This window comes from Helicoverpa armigera, chromosome 6 (genome assembly GCF_030705265.1).
Source record: "Helicoverpa armigera isolate CAAS_96S chromosome 6, ASM3070526v1, whole genome shotgun sequence".
In the NCBI taxonomy this organism is placed as follows: Eukaryota; Metazoa; Arthropoda; class Insecta; order Lepidoptera; family Noctuidae; genus Helicoverpa; species Helicoverpa armigera.
The window spans coordinates 11577034-11597860 of record NC_087125.1 but is presented as its reverse complement, the minus strand read 5'-3'; the positions used below and the strand labels follow the sequence as shown (position 1 = coordinate 11597860).

At 34.4% G+C, this 20827-nt stretch overlaps 3 non-coding genes across 3 annotated transcripts; 2 read left to right on the top strand and 1 right to left on the bottom strand.

Moving 5' to 3' along the window:
• Positions 1-9058: 9058 nt before the first annotated feature.
• Trnaq-cug (transfer RNA glutamine (anticodon CUG)) lies at positions 9059-9130 on the top strand. Its single transcript has one exon. It is a non-coding gene; the product is annotated as a tRNA-Gln (tRNA).
• Positions 9131-12656: 3526 nt separating this feature from the next.
• On the bottom strand, positions 12657-12728 carry Trnaq-uug (transfer RNA glutamine (anticodon UUG)). Its single transcript has one exon. It is a non-coding gene; the product is annotated as a tRNA-Gln (tRNA).
• A 3347-nt stretch (positions 12729-16075) lies between these two features.
• Positions 16076-16147, top strand: Trnaq-cug (transfer RNA glutamine (anticodon CUG)). The gene has a single exon. It is a non-coding gene; the product is annotated as a tRNA-Gln (tRNA).
• The last annotated feature ends 4680 nt before the right edge of the window (positions 16148-20827 follow it).

Below are 20827 nucleotides of genomic sequence, written 5' to 3'. Positions count from 1 at the left end.
TAAATAATGTTTTATTTTTTGTTGTATGTATGAAGTTTCCATAATAACATTGCAGTCCCAAACAATTTAGGATACAGGATATCAGGATATTAACGGTATTCCATTGATACTTTTTGCGTGAGAGACTTTCTTACATAAACGTAAAAGATTAATTAAAGTACGACCCAGTCCAGCAGTACCGATGTCATACCTACCTGCTGTCACAAAATATCTTCAATTAAAGAAAATAAAATTGTTTTTAAGGAATAGTATTCGCCAATAGAAGGGTACCTTGATTGAGACACTTGGAATAAGATTCTTACATCTCTTTCATATAAATTAGTAAATAGAAGACAGTAAGATTTGCCCTCACTATTTTGTACATTTCTACACTTTTCTTTACTGTTATCAATCACCACAACGACTCCATACTTTCAACTTTAAAAATTCAGTTAACTTAATCCCCGTTTCCAACAGTGCCACCGACCGACCCTCGTTGAAGGCACGCACTAATTACCGAAGAGAATTCAATGCTATAAATCACGGACATAATATAGCAGAGCGTCGCGTCGCTTTGGTATGCGCAGCCCAAATCCAATGCTATGCCCCCTATTTGAATTTAGTGCTGTGTGTACCCTATTGAGTGTGAGTATATGGCCTGTTTGATTTTGAAACACTGGTGCGCTAAGTATGGATGTGGAAGGATGAAGAGGCAGAGGTAGACCGACGAAAAGATGGATTGATTGCCTGAAAGAGGACATGAAGCAGAAGGGAGTGGATGTACCTAAGTATGACGTGTGACAGAGGGGAATGGAAGAAAAAGAAATGTTGTGCCGACCCCAAATGACTTGGGAACAGGGCAGGAAGAAGATGATGATTTTGAAGTACTGGTTAGTTTGTAAATTTATGAAATCAGCAGGATTGTTCGAAAGAGTTACCGCGGCCCTGGTACATAAAGGGCCAAAGACGGAACGTGGTGGATTTTAGTCAGTAAGAGTCTGACACTTCCTCACGTACCCGTAGTCGGAGGGAACATATTCTATTTATCTGTTGATTTGGTTACTGGATATTTTGACATAAGCCCCGTGTAAGTTATGTGAAATTCATATCTCTAGTAGGCAAAATAACAGGTAGACAGCATATTGAGAATGAGTTTTAGGGGAGTGTGTAACACTTTTGGGTGTTGGTGGTATGTTACCTGTTTGGTTTTGAAGTACTGCTAAGATAAGTCAGAGGAAGGAAAAGTTGTCGATTTTTTTTGAACGGATTGGTTACAATCGTCATTATACATAGAATAGAATATAATATCATTTATTTGGTTAGGTAGGTAACTAGTAGTTTTACTTATTTCCTGTAGGAAGTAATTCGTGCACCAGGATAAAAAATATCTTACTAGCCTTCCTCGATAAAAGGGCTATCCAACATTCAACAAGTTTTTCAAATCGAATCACCTTTTTCCTGAAATTAGTTAAACCATATTTCCTTCCTCGGTAGTTGAAGTAAAGAACGTACCTACTATACGAATATTTAGTATGAAATTATATTCTTCTATTTGGTCCTGCTATTTCAGTAGGCAGTTTGCATACAAATATAAAACATATACCGACACGGGTGATTTTTTACGTGCATAAAAATTATGATAAAAGCGTCTCTTGCTTTCAGACAGCCTTTACTATGGCCGGTAAAAATCCTCGAATTTGATTATATACATATTAATATAATATAGAAGCCAAAAAAACTTGGTGTAAGTATAAAAAATCCTGTAAGAAGGAGAGCTAATGTGATTGCGCTCAGGTGTGTGCGACTTGAGTATATTGCTGAGTCGCTGGGCCGCTAAAATGTGCTGCACTGACGAATGGCAGAGGAATTACATAGGTAGTTTATATTAGTTACCAATAAACGTAGAGAATCGAACGAATTTTGGTAATTCAAAAAAGATATAGACGTGATTTTATCAAGTGTGTTAAAATTATTTGATGTAAAATCAAGGAATTTTTCGAATTGACGTATACATACCTACCTGTTGGTTTTACACTTTCTTACTTTACTGTATTCCCAGGAATACAAAAATCGGCGATATGTTATAATATGGTGAAATGTAGTACCGGGAACTTATGTTATTTCATAACTATTTCTCATTTTAAACAACTCGATGCAAGAGTAAGTGTCGACTTTATCAAAGTCCATCAAAATCTCTACTAAATAAAATGAATGGAACACATTTAGTAGCTGCATTTTTAACAGCCTATTTTAAACTTCAGTTCACAAACACACACGCGCCATCTTGAATTCCTCATCTACCTACAGCAGCATTTTAGTCCCCCGATCACATTACAGCTTCCCTATATAAATCATTCTGCTGTCGCTTGCTATTGGATTAAGATTTCCTTCGATGTATTGGTACTCATCTCTTAGAGTGACGTCACATCAGCTTTGATGTATGAATTTCCCTTGAGACGTTTCAGTATGTAGAGAAATGTATTAGAAGGGGTAGTTTTAGTATTTTTAGTGGGTTTTGTGTTAACATATTTTGTTTAGATAGCTTTAAAGTTTGTACGGGTAAACTAGTAGACTGATTGCCTGACGGAGACAGCTATCGATACGAAATGATATGAAAGAACCTTCGATGTCGACGGTTGACGTTTAAAACGGAAGTAAGTTTGCTCTTAACTTGAAGGTTTGACGGTCATATTGTTTGGGGAACGCGAGAAACGATGAATTTTTTATGAGTAGGTACCTATGATTTTTCTGTAACTGCGTATGATTACATTAATTTGATCAAAGTTTTAACTCTATGTAAGTTGAGTTAAAGATCCAAGACCCAAGACCTAAAAATACATTAAGGAAAAATAACAATGTTTTGTTCTCCATGACATATCATGATTAATCGGATCAGATTTCCAATAACCAGATTGAGACAATTTAGAACAATGATAACAAATCTAAAACGTTTTCTAAGAATAGCTTGATCTTTCTTACAAAATACGATAAGAAACTATTTGTGTAAGGAAGATATCGGAATTCAGTCTCTTTTCATGAATAATTTCTGAGACCCATTTTTTCTAAAATCAAGAATACCTAATGATGAATTTCTGCTAGCCGATTGGCTACGGCGGCGGCAATAAGAAATCAAAGAAAATCAAAGAAATCTACATAGCTGCATCATTGAGTATTACTAGTACCTACATATTTAGGTACCTAATAATGCTTGTGCATTATTATATGTCCTGCGCAGCTGGCTGATCTCCTTAAACGAGAACAGCCGCCGTGGCCGAAATCGGCCGTGGACGCCATTAGTCGAATCCACCACCGAAACATGCCTTCGTAAACCAAGTATTACTCAAAGTAAGTATATGAATAAAATAATACCAAACTATTAAATTGGAAAACTCAGACGCTGAGTAAAATCGAAAAAGTTACACCTTACAACAAAAGTACTGATATCAAGATTATTGTCTACGAGTAATCCGTCTTTTTAGGGACTAGGGGTGGGAAAGATGCGATGCTGTAGCCTACGCTGTTTACGGAATGGACGAAAACATTAACTTACACTTACTTAAGGGTATATTAAGTGTATGCCTCAAGCAAGAAATTACAATATTTTAAAGGTGCGTCGCACATAACCATACTTATCAAAGTTTGAGGAGCATTTTAGCTAAATGAAATTATTAAAGACGAATTCAAAGTCCCGTTATAAATTGAAATAAAATCCAAACCGATGAAAAATTACTTATCTAGGTACTCATTTTTTTTTACTTCAAAACTGACACCAAGGCTTGTCAGGTGATTAAACCTGCAGCTCACTCGATAAGAACACTTCAAATCCAAAGCACAAGAACTACAAAGAGTTACAACAAAAAAAAACTCCTCCCAATAAACAGAAGTCGATTTACACCACATCCCTATTCTGTAAATATTTTATTAAAAGGGCGACGCCGGCGCATCATCAGTCTTGTCGCGCAATATAGCGCTAGACGGCGGACAAATCGTTCTGTGCGGTTGTCTTTTAACTGTTTACAAAGGGGTACAAAGGAGTTCGATTCTGAAAGAAATTTGTTTGGGGAAAGAGGTAGAATTAAATGGATTTTGAAGTTTTTAAGGCCTTTTATATGTCACTTAAGTTGAGGGCAAAGAAATTTTAGTTTCTCAGCAGATTTATATTATCATTCATTTTAGTTTACGAAGTATTTTTGTGTTTATATCAACCTGAAAACTTGTATTGAGGATCGCACTGTAGTTTTTACCAAATAAACAGTACATAATAGTCTACTACAGCAATAAATACTTATACCAAGTAAAGTTCAATCAATGATCGAAAACAGTTATACGAGTACATAACAAATGATTTTTCAAAAGTAAATGATTGTATGAATCTGATTCAAGTAGGGTTCAAGCTTGCTAATGTCAAAACCTATAGAAATAAGATTCTACAGAATACTTTTTCAAATCTTGCTATTAAAAAAAAAACAAATGCAATTCTTTATTCAAAACAAGCGCCAAGAAAAAAGAATGAAGCTACAGAAAAAAAAATTGAAAGTGGCAAAAGGAGGTGGAAAAGAGTCAGGTCCGAACCTCATTTGTCGTTCGTCGTTTAGATTACATTTCAAATGAAAAGTGGGTATAGTGTGCAAAGTTTTTTTTTTCGTTCCCTTCGTCGTAAATACTTGTCAGGGCGACAACCGTTTCGAGGTGTCAAGCAGTTGACTGATTTGTTGGACAAAATACCCTTTTTTTTTCTTAGCAAGAACGTCTTGGAAATTAGTGAACGTTTTTGGCAGAGGAAATTGTTTTTTTTTGGGATTCTTTGATGAACAACGAATTTAAATCTACCTTATTAAAAGTTTTAAAATATTATTTCAAATTGTCTAGATATAGCCTAGAGTTATTTAGTATATTATGTTCTCTTCACAGAAGGACAATTATTCATTGCAGGTGCATCTATTTATAATACCTCTTTTCATGAAAATTCTCCATAATATTAGAATAGAAAATACATATAAAGAATAGATAATAGACAATACTTTACATCATGATAATAATATTATTCTGTCTTCCAATACTTTGGAAAACCCATTATCATAAAACGTATCGAATCAACGTGACATTGCCCATCTTTGTTATATGACGTATGAACATGGTCATACATTGAAGATTTAACTCGTTAAATATATTTAATAGGCATACAAAACGAGCAATGGATGTTGTAGTAGTACACTTGGATAAATATTTATGAATGAATTTGTGACGTCATTACGTTTATTGTTGTTTTACGTTGGTAACGGAATTCTTGTAAGTATTATTTGTGTATCTAATGAAAGGTGGGCCAGCACTTGTGTTGGATTAACTAGTGAAAGAAGCAGTTGTTATGGGTCCCGCACCTAGACCTAAAGGAACCCATGCAGCCAACCTGACCTTGTTTTTTCATAGGCATACCTAGGCACACGCGCGCATCTCATCATTCTTTCGCTGTTCTGTAGATAGTAAGGTTAAAGTTCACCGACAAAATAAACGTCAGTTTTTCTTAAAAAAATTGTTTACTAGCTAAAACTATTGTTCTAAACAAAATAGACATTTATGCTGTCGTTTGAAATGGTCCTTATAAGATTACAACTTTTTATCCGCGTTTTCTTAATCCGTTACTGGCCGGGTTAGCACCTGAAGAAATCAGTTGTGAATTAAGCAGACCAGTGACATCCTAAGTTAGTATGGTTTTTGCAATGTCATTGGTGAGATACAACCCAACAAAGAAAGGCGTACTTTTCACAAAACAAAAACAAAAAACCACGAAGTTTCTTAGCCTACTTTTTGACGTAGATACACGCCACAGCTCAGCGTCCAAGCAGAGATGAGGTAATATAAAATATTCAGATACGTCAATCAATATATGAGCGCTCCGTGGTCCGATGCCCGATGTTTTCATATTTCATATTGCCACCTTTACTTTGTGTAGTTTAAGAGCCTGGGTGTTGGAGATGGGTCTTATTTTTTTTTGGACTTGTGTAGTAAGGAAAAAATAAAAATTAAGTAATTTGCTTATTAAATCATCTAAAACAGTTTGTTAGAGAATTGTCAATATGAGACATCGATGCCGGTTTTTTTTATGCTAGGTATACCCTTCTAATTTTTATTTAATTTCTAGCTTAAGCGAGGTTTCAGGGGCAACCTGGAACCATGCTACGCCTCTTAACCCTTAAAAATTTGTTTAAACGTAGTTATTTTATATTTTATAATTTATTTATTTATAAGCAATATCTAAATTAAGAGAGATAGGTATGCTACAGAAATTCTAAATTATAAAATTAATATCTTAACTAAAGGTTTGTTTTTCATTTCTAGTGACATTATTTTTTAACAACACATAAATAATGTTCCTTTCTTTAACTTACCTAAAAACACAAGAAAAAAAAATAAAAATTAAACCATAAAAATCCGTGACTATCGAGCTCTTAGCCTAGTCAGTTTGCAGATGTAGTCCCGGTCGGAATATTGGTAAAAAACAATATTTTATAGCGGTCGCTAAGCGACTCCGCAAATGTATGCCCGTGGACGTCGCGCGTCGGGTTAACATGAGATTAGGGCCGTGGGATTTGTCTTACGATATGTAATATTATTACAGGTTTTTCATATTTATTAATTTATTTAAATGTGATTTGAAGTATCTAGTATTAATCTATATGGTGTGTTAGTGGTAATAGAACCAATGAATTAACAATCTGTAGAAAAACCAAAATTTATTAATTTTTGTCTTATTTTTGGTGCTTAAAAACAGATAATTTAATACACAATACACAGCTTTAGTAGATATTTTTTCTATATGTAACCGAAAATTTTCTTGTTAACACTATACAATCTGCCAATTTCATATCTACGTACTTAAATCATATTTTCATAAGAAAAAAAATACTTATTTCTCAAGTGGCCAACCTTATTCACAAAAATATTCCTCTCGTCCACGTACGTTCCCATCACATTAACTATTGACAAAATAAAAATGTAAAATGGCGGACGACTCGGCCGTTACAACCGTCGGTTACTCCAAGGAGCCATTCCATTTTCGAATGTTCCCGCCAATAAATATGTTATAGAGTTACAATGAGGGATAAACGCTTAGGGGCTCTTCGCCACTTCTATGTAACTTTATATCTGACGTATCTGTGTCTTTTTAGGTTGTGTGGTATGGACGTGGGTTTTTTAGGGTTAGGTATTTTTTTTGGGGTAAAGGGGTGTTTTTTGGCGTTTTCGCTCTTTTTATACGTAAAAATATTATTATGATTAGATTGGCTGGCAGTATAAAATATGAATGACCCATCGATTTTTTTTTTTAAATTACTAAGCTAAACCTTTTTTCTGTTAATGTTATATACAAAGCCTTTCCGGAGAAAATATATATCAGCATTGACTTTTAAATGCCTGTTACGTACATAAATTAAGTAAATAATATAATATGCTTACTGTATTACCTATAATCTTCTATGTTATAATCAGCAAACGTACGTTTTTTGCGTCAATTATTGAGAGACAATAAAACTGCATTAAATAAGATTATGTAGTATTTGATATAAAATTGCCAGTGCCTATAAATTAAATGTTATATAGGTTATGTCTAAATACGTATTCGTTTTTATCGAAATTTTATCCACACGTTTTTGTGCTCAAGTAGATACGTAAGATATTTAAAAAAGCAAAATCAGTGTTGTTTGCAAAATAAAACTCGTCAAGCTGATTTTTTCAGTATGTTTCATGAATATATGTTTTTAACCCTTCAATGGTCGTAGTCATTCTCACCAAAAATCTAATTTCATTAGGTAAATAATAACGACAAACTGACTTGAAAGCGGTACAATAAATTTGACAGATGTCAAAAACATCCATAGAGATTCGATAACCCTCGGAAAACCTCGTAAGTTAAAAAGTTATTGAGTAGGAAATTGAAAGTTTCACATTGGTACAAAACTTTAAATATTTTGTATCCTGAAATGTTGTTTGTTTGTACCGTATTGCAAAATGAAGCTGTATTTTACTGCAAACACTTTTTTTTGTTTCGTCGGATACGTACTTGGATTCAACCTCTTTTTTAACCGACTTCCCAAAAAGGAGGAGGGGAGGTTATCAATTCGGCCAGTATGTTTTTTTTTTTTTTCTATGTATGTACATCGATTACTCCGAGGTTTATTGACCGATTTACGTGATTCTTTTTTTGTTCGACTCGGAATAGCTGCCAGTTGGTCCCATAGTCATCAGGTCAGGATCTGATGATGGAAACCCTGAGAAATCGAGGGCAACCTTCGAAAGTTGTAGGCATACATAGGGTAAAAACTTGACACTCAGGTGTACGCCTAAAAGCACTTTTCAACAATGAAGATTTGGAGCTGATCTGATGATGGAAACCAGAGAGGGTCGAGGGAACTCGACAACTGAATATGTAAACTACCTCGTGTTTGGGCTTAAATTATTTGTATTGACAAGACCTTTGCAACAGTGAAGGTTTGGAGCTGACCTGATGATGGAGACCAGAGAAAGTCGAGGGAACTCGACAACTGAATATGTAAAATACCTCGTATTTGGAAAATATTCTTTGTATTGATGAGAACTTCCCACTTGTATGGATAGTGACAACTATTCATATCACTGAAAAGCTTTAAATAAAAAACTTTTTTACAAAAAAATTAAACCGACTTCCCAAAACACTAAAAAGCAAAAAAAAACTATTTTTAGGTGCATCGGCCTAGAAGTCGGTGGCAAAATTAACTTAGTAACATCCATTAGACACCGACTTCTAGGCCGATGCACCTAAAAATAGTTTTTTTTTTGCTTTTTAGTGTTTTGGGAAGTCGGTTTAATTTTTTTGTAAAAAAGTTTTTTTTTATTGCTCGATTTTAAATGTAGTAAAAGATTTAAAGATGATTTGCACAAATCGCACATATAACATACAGTTACAATCTCTAACAAAAATAGATTCTCTCAGTTCACACATTCTTAGACATGTTTCTAGGTCACGGACGAGATCTATAGACGAAATTAGCAATAGCTGGTGAAAGTGCTACGATAGTAGTGGGTAAATTCGACTCAGCTGTCAGTCGGTTCCATGGTGTAACGGTTAGCACTCTGGACTCTGAATCCAGCGATCCGAGTTCAAATCTCGGTGGAACCTGATCTTTTGGCAAAGAAAAGGTTAGGGAAGATAATAGTCCGTTTTGTTCATATTGCTCATGTTAGAGTTAGTCAGTAGTTATGAGATTATAATATAAAACAATTGAAATACTTATAGTTTTATACCGTCTTACCACAAAAACTTTTAAACATCAGTTTAAACCTTGTCTAAAAAAAATTCAGATTATGACGTTGGAATAAGGTCCATTTTGCCACATGTTTACGTTTTTATAGTAAGATAGTTTAAAAAGATAGAATTACGAAAAACTGTTTTGACATACCATTATTTATTAAAGTTTACTCATTCCAATCTTTATTGTATAATAATATGTCAACGCTGATAAGACTAATATTATCGAAACAGTTATTACCCAAATCATGTAATTTTTTTTGTGCTTAATAGGTATTTTTTTGCTATCTTTTCATTCATGCAAGTCTTTTGTTTGTAATCACAATTGCCCTCAATAGATAGTCATTGTCATGATTAATAACTTTATGGTTACAATATCCTTTTTTGAACATTCCGATAAAACAACGAATAAAGTTTGAATTTTGACGTAATTGAAATACTTACGTATAAAGTAATTTTTAACCCAAAACTGCAGTTGATATTTTTTTTGCATTTTAATTAAAGGTTAATAATACTCACAAAGTTAGATAGTTAACTATAAATTAATTTTGACATATTCGAAAAAGCATGTTATAAAATATGAAAAGTATGTTATTCACTAAAGATTTCTTGGCTAATTATAAAATAAAAAATGAACATCATCATCATTACCACCTCAGCCATAGGACGTCCACTGCTGAACATAGGCCTCCCCCTTAGATCTCCAAAGATACCTGTTGGAGGCGACCTGCATCAAGCGACCGGCGACCTTTGTAAGGTCGTCTGTCCAGTTTGTTGGTGGACGAAATGAAATTTTACAGACAAAAAGAACATCGTTAATAATAATTTAAACTGGATGTAAAACACATACCTACCTTCTTACTTCCTCCCTAAAAAAACTACCAAATACCAAAACACCTGCATAAAAAAATCACATAATCATAATTCCAAAATCAAAATTGGGTGGAGTTCCCCAATTTATCAGTCAACTAAAAGCCCTGATACACTGCGATATGCTAAACCCTTGCTAATTACCATATGTTCGGCATTCATGTCTGGCCGCGCCCTTACGAATTTACTGATTACTTTAATTAAAAAAAGCGAACTCTTTCGCTGGAGCGCCTTGGGATTTCTAGCGTTAGTATGTGGATTAAAAATCGTGTTGGTTGGCACTGTTGGTTAGTAAAGGTAAACTGGGTTTAAAGTCAACGTTAAAGGTATTACAAGTTTTCTTATACTCTCGGTGACTGTTGTGATAAGCCAACGCAAAGGGCTTCAGAAGGAACACAGTTAGATTTAAGTCAGTATAAAATTCTGTCGCTCCCTTCGGCTACACTCAGAATAGAATGAGTTTAAAAAAGGTTTGTCGTTTACTAAATAAATGTAAGAAAGTACCTGTTATAAATGTGATTTCTCTTAAAAGAGTACAGTACTTAAATAGACTTGTATTGTTTTTTATTTAGTTTTCTCATAATTTTGCACACCTTTAACTTAACTTCACCTCAGGTTATAATGTGCAACCCACCACAAAACTAGGGCTGTCACTTTATGTTAATAAAAAGCCATTATAATATTATAATAAAATATATTATAGCCGTAATTGCTAATAATTAATTAGATGAAATGGTTTAGTTAGCACACCGACCTATTAAAATAAGTCAAACTTAGTGAGCAATTTTTGAGTTAGAATGATTGGAGTTTTTTGAAATACGTAGAATAAATTTTCAGATCACAATAGGATACTTTTTTGGAACACACTATTTTTGAACTCAGGAATTACGGTTGAAGAAATCTAAGCAATTTCTAATCGAACAGAGGCAAGTAAACCATCATGTGCCTAGCTATTTCCAAACAATATTTATAGGTTTCCAGTATAACCAGATACAGCTGAGTTCCAGTGTTTTACATGGTGCGACCGTCATCTGATCTCCTCAAACCATTGAGTTGTCTGAAAAACCGAAATCCTCATAAGGCTGGTTGGTAAGATAGTCCAGCCAGAAAAATCTGACTTATTATGACTACCCTTTACGTTGCCAAAGACCACCTATACCTACTTGACACGTCTTCCGAAACACAAAGATTTCCGAAATATTATAACAAAAATCTGCATTATTTGTGTAGCAACCCTTAACTTAACCCTTCCGATTACAAGCGATGGTTATCGTATAGAACTCACGCGCTGCCCACATTACTGGTGAATTATTATTTCTGATTAATAAATTGTGTGTCCCGGGAGACTAGCTGCTCGACACTGTCACGCCTTGTCACGGTAGTGTTGCCAGTTGAAGGAAATGGTGGGGAAAGTGGAGAAAAACTCACCGAAAAAAAAAGGGAACGGCAAAAGTGTACTTTTGTTATATTATATTAACATTTAAGATACCTAGGAATAGGACACTAGATAGGTTATTCGGTATTTGTAAATTTTCCCAGAATAAAACCAAAAGTTTGTGTAACTAACGTGAAGGAAAACTCCTACTTTTATTATGATAAGCAGACACGCCAGAAACTTAACAATTAGCAGGAATAGCATCACGTCAAAGTTGCTAAATAATTTATGAATCGTTAGATTTTTCTAACGATTATTAAATTCTTGAGAATTTTCAAAATTTTTACCTGTTCAGTAGAAACTTTTCACCTGGCAACCCCTTCCGATCGTGTCACGCCGTCACACCGTCAATTACGTTATTTGATGCTTTTTCATTAAAGTAATACGATACCCAGGAGGTTTTGGGCGGGACTAGGTTACTTGGGTGTGATCGACGGCCAAAATAATCTGGGGACGTATTTTAATACGAATTATTACCACTTAGGGCCCTTTTTTTGCCAAAACTCGACATGTCAGGCGATTTTTTTTTTATATTCAAAACCTTGGCTTTTGGTAATTAAATGACACTGTAATGTTTATTTTGTTTCATTTTTTGGTAGAAAATAGGTTTTTGGGGCGGGTGTTTGTAATTGTAGGGTTAAACAAGTATGACATAATAGGTGTAATTTGAAACAATGCTGTGTGTTTTTATTTTGCTGATTTAAGTACACTTCATGATTTAATTTAAGCAAAGGTTCGCAATAGTAAAAGTAGAGCAAAAATATGAATATGCAGCAAAAATTTCTGTTTAGGCCTGATATTGTTTGAGCAGCAATTTTTTTCATGCCTCATACAAGAAACATATTCAAAGTCCAACTAATGATTTTGCTTTGTTTCTCAGCAGAATTTCAGGGTTGAAAAAAAGATGACATTAGTTAGGTACTTTTCAATATTTACATTTTCAAACTATTTGCCATAACTTGACAAAAAAAAAAACAAATAAAAATTATAATCATCTAATAATCATCATAGGTCTTGAATCAAATTATTAAACCCATTTCCCTATAAAAAAATATAAAAGACTTTAAATAAAAAATCTCCAAAAAGTATCCAAGGTTCCACCGAGATTTGAACTCGGATCGCTGGATTCAAAGTCCAGAGTGCTAACCATTACACCATGGAACCGTGCTGGATGAGACAAGAGCAGCGAAATAAGATACCACTATCTTCCTAACTACATTGTAATAATTTAAACAAAATAGCCACTATTATATTGTCTGAGTAAATTAAACCTTAGTAGTTGAGCATATAGTCCATTATTGTAAAACAATTTGTTTTCTTGACGCACTTGTTTTTGTTAATGTCGATAATTTTAATGAGAGTGTCACGAATTTCTTAGAAGTAATATCGATGCATGAGCGAGTAACTTAATGGGCTAATTAATTTACTTTTTGTGCATACACAGCGTTTTAAATGGGTAAGTACAATGATTAGCAGTGAATTAAGTTTAATTAACAATTCTGTCTTCCTTCCTATTACAATAAATAAAATCTCCAAGTAAAGTTCGCACCTAATAAGTTTGTGTTACTGAAGTTAGCCATTTCACTGATTAGGTACCTATTTGATATTTTTAATAAACTAAGGTACCTACATAAAAAAAAAATATTCTATATCTAACACGTTGTGTCTTACTTAAATGTTTTACTTTTTTTTCTATGTATTTGCCTATGTAGGTAGGTACTCACATATTGTTAGCAATTAACTATTTAAGGTAGGTATATATTTTAAAAGGGCGGAAACAGAAAACGTTACTTATACATATGTTGCCATGGGCGTAGCCACACTGGGGCAAGCTGGGGCACTTGCCCCACCCTGGGCCTTGGCTCTGACCTATAAGGTGTCTGATTAAAAAATGTTTTTTTTACTAACTCTAACTAACAACATCAACAATCATATGTACTATCCGTAAGTTAATGCACAAAAAAATTGTCTTCTTTGAAAAGAGCGCGATCAAAACAAAATACACGCTCGAGTTCCCGAACGTGCGCGGTGCGCGCGTCATTTGAAAGCGAGCCATATTCCCTAAAAGAATAGTTGCTATGTGGCGTAGCGAGCCGAGCCGTCCATCTAATCCAAAAAAATATGCATTGAAGGAGATGGAACTGGTAAATGTGATCAAAATTTCGGAAATGCAATTTTATCCTAGCTAGTGTAAAAACCGTGCTCGCTATTTTGCTTGCCCAACCATGTACGACCTGTACAATAGAACGATCGTTTAGCACAGTGGTTCTTAACCGGTAGTCCGCGGACCACTGGTGGTCCCTGGAGGCATTCCGCGAAGTGGTCCGCGAAGCTTAGCTGCGCGAAGTTGCTATACGTTATCTAACTTTATTTTTATCGACTTATCTATGCGAGCGAGGGGGTTTTCGTATGGACGTAAATCGGGTGTGTCGTATTTAGTCTATCTAGTAAACGTATTCATGAAAATGTATATTTGGGCGACATTTTACGTAGTTTTTAGTTTTGAGTCTTAAAAAATAATTAAAATTTCGCGCTCGCTTCGCTCGCGTATTCAGAAACTTAATTATTTTTGCATTTGTCAACAAACAAAAAGTTAAGTACGTTTGGCCTAAATTTTAGGTAATATTTGGTATAAGTCCGATAAAAATTTCACGCCCGCTTCGCTCGCGTATTCAGAAACTATATGCCCATATTTTTGCATTTGTCTACAAGCAAAAACTTAAGTACGTTTGGACTAAATTTTACGTAATATTTGGTTAAAGTCCGATAAAAATTTCGCGCTCGCTTCGCTCGCGTGTTTAGAAACTATATGCCCTTATTTTTGCATTTGTCAACAAACAAAAAGTTAAGAACGTTAATGCTAAATTTTACGTAATATTTGGTTTAAGTCCGAGAAAAATTTCACGCTCGCTTCGCTCGCGTATTCTGAAACTATATTTATTCATTTTATTACAAACAAAAAGTTAAGTACGTTTGGGCTTTACCTAATGTTTGGTTTAAGTCCGATAAAAATTTCGCGCTCGCTTCGCTCGCGTATTCAGAAACTATATGCCCTTTTTTTTATCGACGTAAAATCATCAAATGACCCCTCCCGCTGTGGGTTAGCAGCGGTGAGGGATGTCGAACTCTTACTGACTAAAATCGTCGTGTTCCGTCATAGGCCTTTTATGTACCAGGGCCGCGGTATCTCTTTCGAACAACCCGCAGCCCCGGCAGGCCTTGGCCCTGCTGGGCCCCGCTGGGGTTGCTGACGTCTCTTTGAGGAGCGCGTGGAACAACGCGCGCCGTCGACACGGGTCTGTCGTCTAGGAAGACAGAGGGACGATGAGCCACCCGAACTCACCGCCCACAGACCCACGCCTACGGTGGCCGGGAGTCATCTCGCGACACCCGGCGCCCATGGTGTCTACCTGGTCCAGCGCGGCGGCCGGGATGAGAGGTGCGCACTCTCTGGCGTTCCGCCTCCTCCTTCTCGAGCATGACCGCTTCGCCCTAACTATATGCCCTTACTTTTGGTTTTTGTCCTGTGTGTGATTGTTTATTTTCTGTACCTGAAAATATAAACCTCTCAAATTAAGAGATTAACAAGTTTGAGATTAACGGCTCAAGATACAAAAATTAGGAGGGCCCCCGCCCTCCCCCGGGGGATAAGTTGACTGCTGCCCCACCCTGAGCCCAAAGCTGGCTACGCCCATGTATGTTGCTGTACTTATTACATTATCAAAATATTATTCTCAAATATTTGCTTATCCTTGTAACACGTGACATTGGGTAAATTCAATAAATATTCAAATTACCTGTTTATTAGAACAAGTGTTTTATACGAAACTAATTGATTCAAATCTGTTGTGACGTCATTAAACATATGCCGATCAAAAAACGTTTTACGGATTATCAATTTATTTACTTATTAGGTATATACCTACTTATATGATAATATTTTTTACCTAAGTAAGTAGTATCTTTATTTGTACCTACATCTTAAGCCAAGGTAATCCTTATAAAATAATAGTAAACATTAACTTGAAAAGACAAAAACTGATAATAATGATTAGTTAAAACATAGATAATAGGGAGGTGTAAATTCTTTAAAATAACCGGAGGTATGTTAAGGCGTATTCAGTCACAATCACTAAGTACAGTCAGCATCAAAAGAGCGTGATAAAATTTAATGATCTGGTAGAATGAATGATTGGAATTAAATTATAATTAAAATTATTTTTTGCACCTGATCTACTGATGAAAAAATGTAAGTACCTACAAAAGTAAACTCCGATGAAGAAACCCATTATTAGAAAAAAATATTGCTTGGCAAATTAAATTCCACGTCCTACCTATTACAATAAAAAAGAATCTCAATAACTGAAGTTATGGTGCTATTTCATCTCAAAATGAACTCGTTTTGCTCATTTTATCCGCCTTTCTAAAAAAAAATGAAGACATTCTACAAATACACACCAATAACTACACACACGTAGAAACAGATAGCTAATTTCGAACATTCTCTCATCGGTTCCATGGTGTAACGGTTAGCACTCTGGACTCTGAATCCAGCGATCCGAGTTCAAATCTCGGTGGAACCTGATCTTTTTGTGCAATTAGCATACTCGACATGTAAGGGAAAATTGTGTTTTTAATTCATTTGTTCAAATTATTGGCTGCTTTAGTTAAATTAGTTGTTAATTTAACAGTTGTAAAAAGTTTAGTGTTCATATAAATTCTAAGTGAAAGTAAAATATCTATTTTTAAAAATTACTCACGTTTTGTCGATTTCTCTGGTCAGTTTAATTTTATTACAGTTCTATGATGTCATACCTACTACATTTTTATGATTTATCTAGGTATTAAAAGAAAGAAAGTTGTATTTATATTTTTTTTGTTGAAAAAAAGATTCCGCAACATAAAGATATTTAGTATTGTATGTAAATCTGTATAAATTAAGTATCTGAGTAGAATTATTAGTTTTTTTTTCTAATGCTTTTGTTTACATTAATCAAATTGCAATTCAATTTCTCACAATCAAAATATCGATGTTGCATATGGATTTCAAATTGGTGACTAATTATCAAAAGTCTAAACAAAGCGATTGAATCGTCCAGTTATCGACTGATAGCCAGAGTTCATATAGCAAATGGACAAGATATCGATCAAGGTGAAGTACAGTCAACGACATTAATACTGATATAATAAAGAAGTTTTTTTTTTGTTTGTTTGTGCCCTGAAGGAACTTACAGAACAATTTATTTACTTAAACTATTCTCTCACTGTTGGAAAGCTGCAGTCTTCTTGGGTAACATAGTTTTTTATTGTTTGTATTCCAGTCTCCTAAAGTACAGAACCGATTTGTTTTTTTTTTTTCACTTTTGGGAAGCTACATTATCCCCGAGTAGGTACTAAAGGCTATATTTTGTCCTGCTACGGGCCGTAGTTCATATCAGATGCGGGTAAAACCGCAGAAAAAAAGCTAGTTTGTTAAAATATGGCAAATGTTATTTTTTTATCACACAAAACAATAATTATCTACACAACAGTAACGTAAAACGTATTTTACATCTTCAAGATATCTTTGTTTTTGTATAGTTATAAAACAAAATAATCTATAATGACGTTTAAAAAATACCAGTGGGAAAGTAGAGTTCTGATAAAGAGAAGTAGGTAATGAGAATCCACAGAATTTCCAAAGTAAATTCAAGGAACAATATAATAAAGGTTTTCTTCTTCTGTTTTTAGTGTGAATATTACTTTCTTTATTTAATAGATTAAATTCCCAAATTACATCAATTATTTTAAAATGTGATTTTAAGCAGTTTTATAAAGAGTTTCCTATTCTAATTTGTTTGACTGTACTTTCTATGGTGTGTTATGGGTAATCGTGGCCATTCGAGTGGTTGTCTACCCATTTACCTAATAACTGCCGTAACAAGTGGCGTGGGGTGACCACATTTTTAAGTTGGTTTTTGTTCCAGATTTTGTTAGTGTTTTTTGCCAAGTCTAACTTCTAGATTAATCTCTTGTCTAGTTTCCAATGACTAGTTATTTAGCATTATGCATTGGAATAATCGGGAACATACGTTACTTAAGCAATGAAGTCATTAAGTTCTACAATCACTAGCTTTAAGTAGGTCATCCATAAGATTATCAATCTTTTGAATTAAATCATCATCATCAGACATCAGTAATTTGATCCTCCTAGGGAATCAAAAATGACACAAATCATAATATTGTGAATCATAACTCATATGACATTAGAAGTCTAATCCAAAGTGCATTTCCTTTCACTGAGTCATACAGAATGCACGTTGCATATAACCTTACGTTGTTAATATACAGATGAGTTATTTAACTGGAAGGTGAACAACCATTTCATACTACAAATTTTTATGACATGTTATGGTCAGTATCCAAAACTGGTAGGTAGGTGTTTCCAAAAATAAAGCGCTATAATTTTCGGCTCACCACATTAGCACATCTATTGTATGATAATTATTTACATGACAGGTAACAGAGAGTGGATAATGTGTTCTACTCTTGTAGACAAACATAGCTCCCTAATCATTATACAAAACATCTGACAATCTGGATGACCATATCCTTCTATACAATAAAAAAATACATTGGTTGGTTGACAGTTCTAGTAGTATAAACATCAAAATATTATGCACTATTGCAACTCTATCGTCGTCGTCATGACAGACGAAAAGCGTCCACTGGTGGTCAAAGGCCTTCCCCAAGCTACGGGATCTGCCTACATTAACCTTGCTGAGCATGTTGGTGAGCGGTTGTTACAGCACTAGCATCGGCTCTTCTATTTTGATTATTAGCGAAAATTGCAAAGTACCTTATTTTCTCAGAATTTAGTGGTCGAGAAGCTAGTTATTTCAATATATGAACATTTCGCTAAATACTTTAAATTCTTCCTACATTCCTTTCGACTAACTTGACTGACATTTGTGCTATTCTTATCGTTCAACAGATATTTCAAAGTCAATGTCATTTTAGCTACCAAAACTGATACAAGGATGCGAAGAATTCCTGATAAGACGAAACGGATTTTAAGCAATTATCTTCTCCATTGCTTCCTTAACACTAATCAGTAATAATGTAGGTCTTTGTAAACCAGCATTGTAAAACAGTTTCAGCAATTGTGTTGAAGACTTAGGAATATAGTGCAAAACTGTTATGTAAATTTTCTCAGAATAGGTTTTGTTTGGATTATTATTCATATTTATCGCGCGACATAATTACTATGACTATTCGTAATGTGTGAAATATTCCACACTTATGAATATGAATAGGTAGCACGGAGGAGAAAAGAATAGGTAGCATTTTTATACAACCACGAAGGACGCGGCCATTAAATGCCATAACGACTTTGCTCAGTCATCTCAGCCTTTTGTCAATCAGAAAAAGTACCAAGAGTATTCAGCACATCATAAATTATTTCTAGTTAATTACTACAGATATCTTCAAGATCATTTTTAACCTAAAATCACCTCCAAAAACCAAGAATGAGTCCGAAAAACAAGATAAAATCCTACACGTGCCAAACCTGACCTTCTTTTACACCATTTCTCAAATAAAATAATCCTTAACCACAAGTATGGAATCTTTTAGCTCATAAATAGCAACAGATGGCATATCAAAAGCAACAATAACCGCTAATTAACATATCAAAAACCACACACACGATACAGGAACTACTAAAGACCTTAAGGAAAACCATCTCACAAGTCTCAAAGAATTTACAGAATCCCAGACAAGTCAAGTACAAGATGATCCGGTTGACACATCTTTTAAATTGGTCATATCGGACATCCGTAGTTAACCAAGGTAAGCCAGACAGACTGTAATTTCCTCAAATAAAAATAACTACAAACTTGCAAAAGCTTTATTGTGTAAGTCTGAAGGTTGATGGGGATTTACCTGAAGAGAAAGCTCCGAAGGTGAAAGCTTAAATTGGGACAAGGTTCCAAATGACTAGTATTTGGGTAAATTAGTAGGTGGTTATTGAGAGAGGGTTTGAAGACGTGATTGAGTAGAATATGGTGTTTTTATGGCACGGACGTGTGAGAATTTTGATTGAAATCAAAATGAATGTATCATTAGCGTTCCAAAATGTAGATATGGGATCGCCTTACTAGGTTTTAATGAGACTGAAGATATTATAAACTTAATGTTGATGAATATCAGCTTGAATAGTGCAGAATACCAACTGATAGGTTTTTTTATCACGGTAAGTCAAGAAATTAGAACAATGTAAAATATCTGAATTATATGAACTGATGAAAGTTAATATAAAATCAAGAAGGTGGATACAGAGATGTGCTCCTATTTAAATAGGAATTGTTATTTTTGACGCATTATGCCGAATGACGAACACAGCCTATCAGCTGGATTGTTTTTCGATTAGACATTGAGGTCTACTATTTTATCTAAATTGGACATTGTTCCCCTTTTATCAATTTTTCCACTGGTTATGTATGACATCATTCATTAGCAATAAGATCTTTGATATAGTTTTATTAAAATTAATACTTTCTTTGCGTATATCCGGAATGATGTCAAGCTGTGTAAATAATATTTGCCCTTACCACAGGAATCCTACCAATTCTTAATATCCTTTTCTGGATTAAAACTATCGACATTAGCTGGTCTTGAGGCACATTTACTTTACTCTACTGATCTAAATATAGCTCGTCCGACACCATCAGTGATGGAATGAACTCTTCAATTGAACCCATCATATTTATCTACATTAAAAGTACTACCTACAATAGTTTCTCTGAACTTCTTATATAGTTTATCACAGTGGTCGTGACCTATCGGTTTTGCGGGAAATCCCGTTGGCACACGTGTTTCTAATCGTTAGTAGCTTGGAAACTAACTCGATTTGCCTATTAGAGTCATGGGATAGGAAAAATACTGAATTTTAATATCTATTTCATTTTTCCTGAATTAAAAATTAATGAAGCTGACTGTACGTACTTGTAAAATACATTTGATAGTTTTTTCTTTCAAAACTTCTTCCGAAAGACATGATAGAAGTACATATTTTATTTTCAAAATTTCGTCAATTTAGCGTGATCGTGATCCTGTGTTGGCAAAGGAACATAACAAAACTATATTCAGGGCAAAATAAAAAAATCTGAAGATTTTTTTATACAGGATAGTTTCTCCTTTTCCTTAATTTGTGGTAACCCCAAACATTGTCACAGTACTAACTGTACAGTAATTATAGTAAATGTGTTAACTATGGTGGTTAA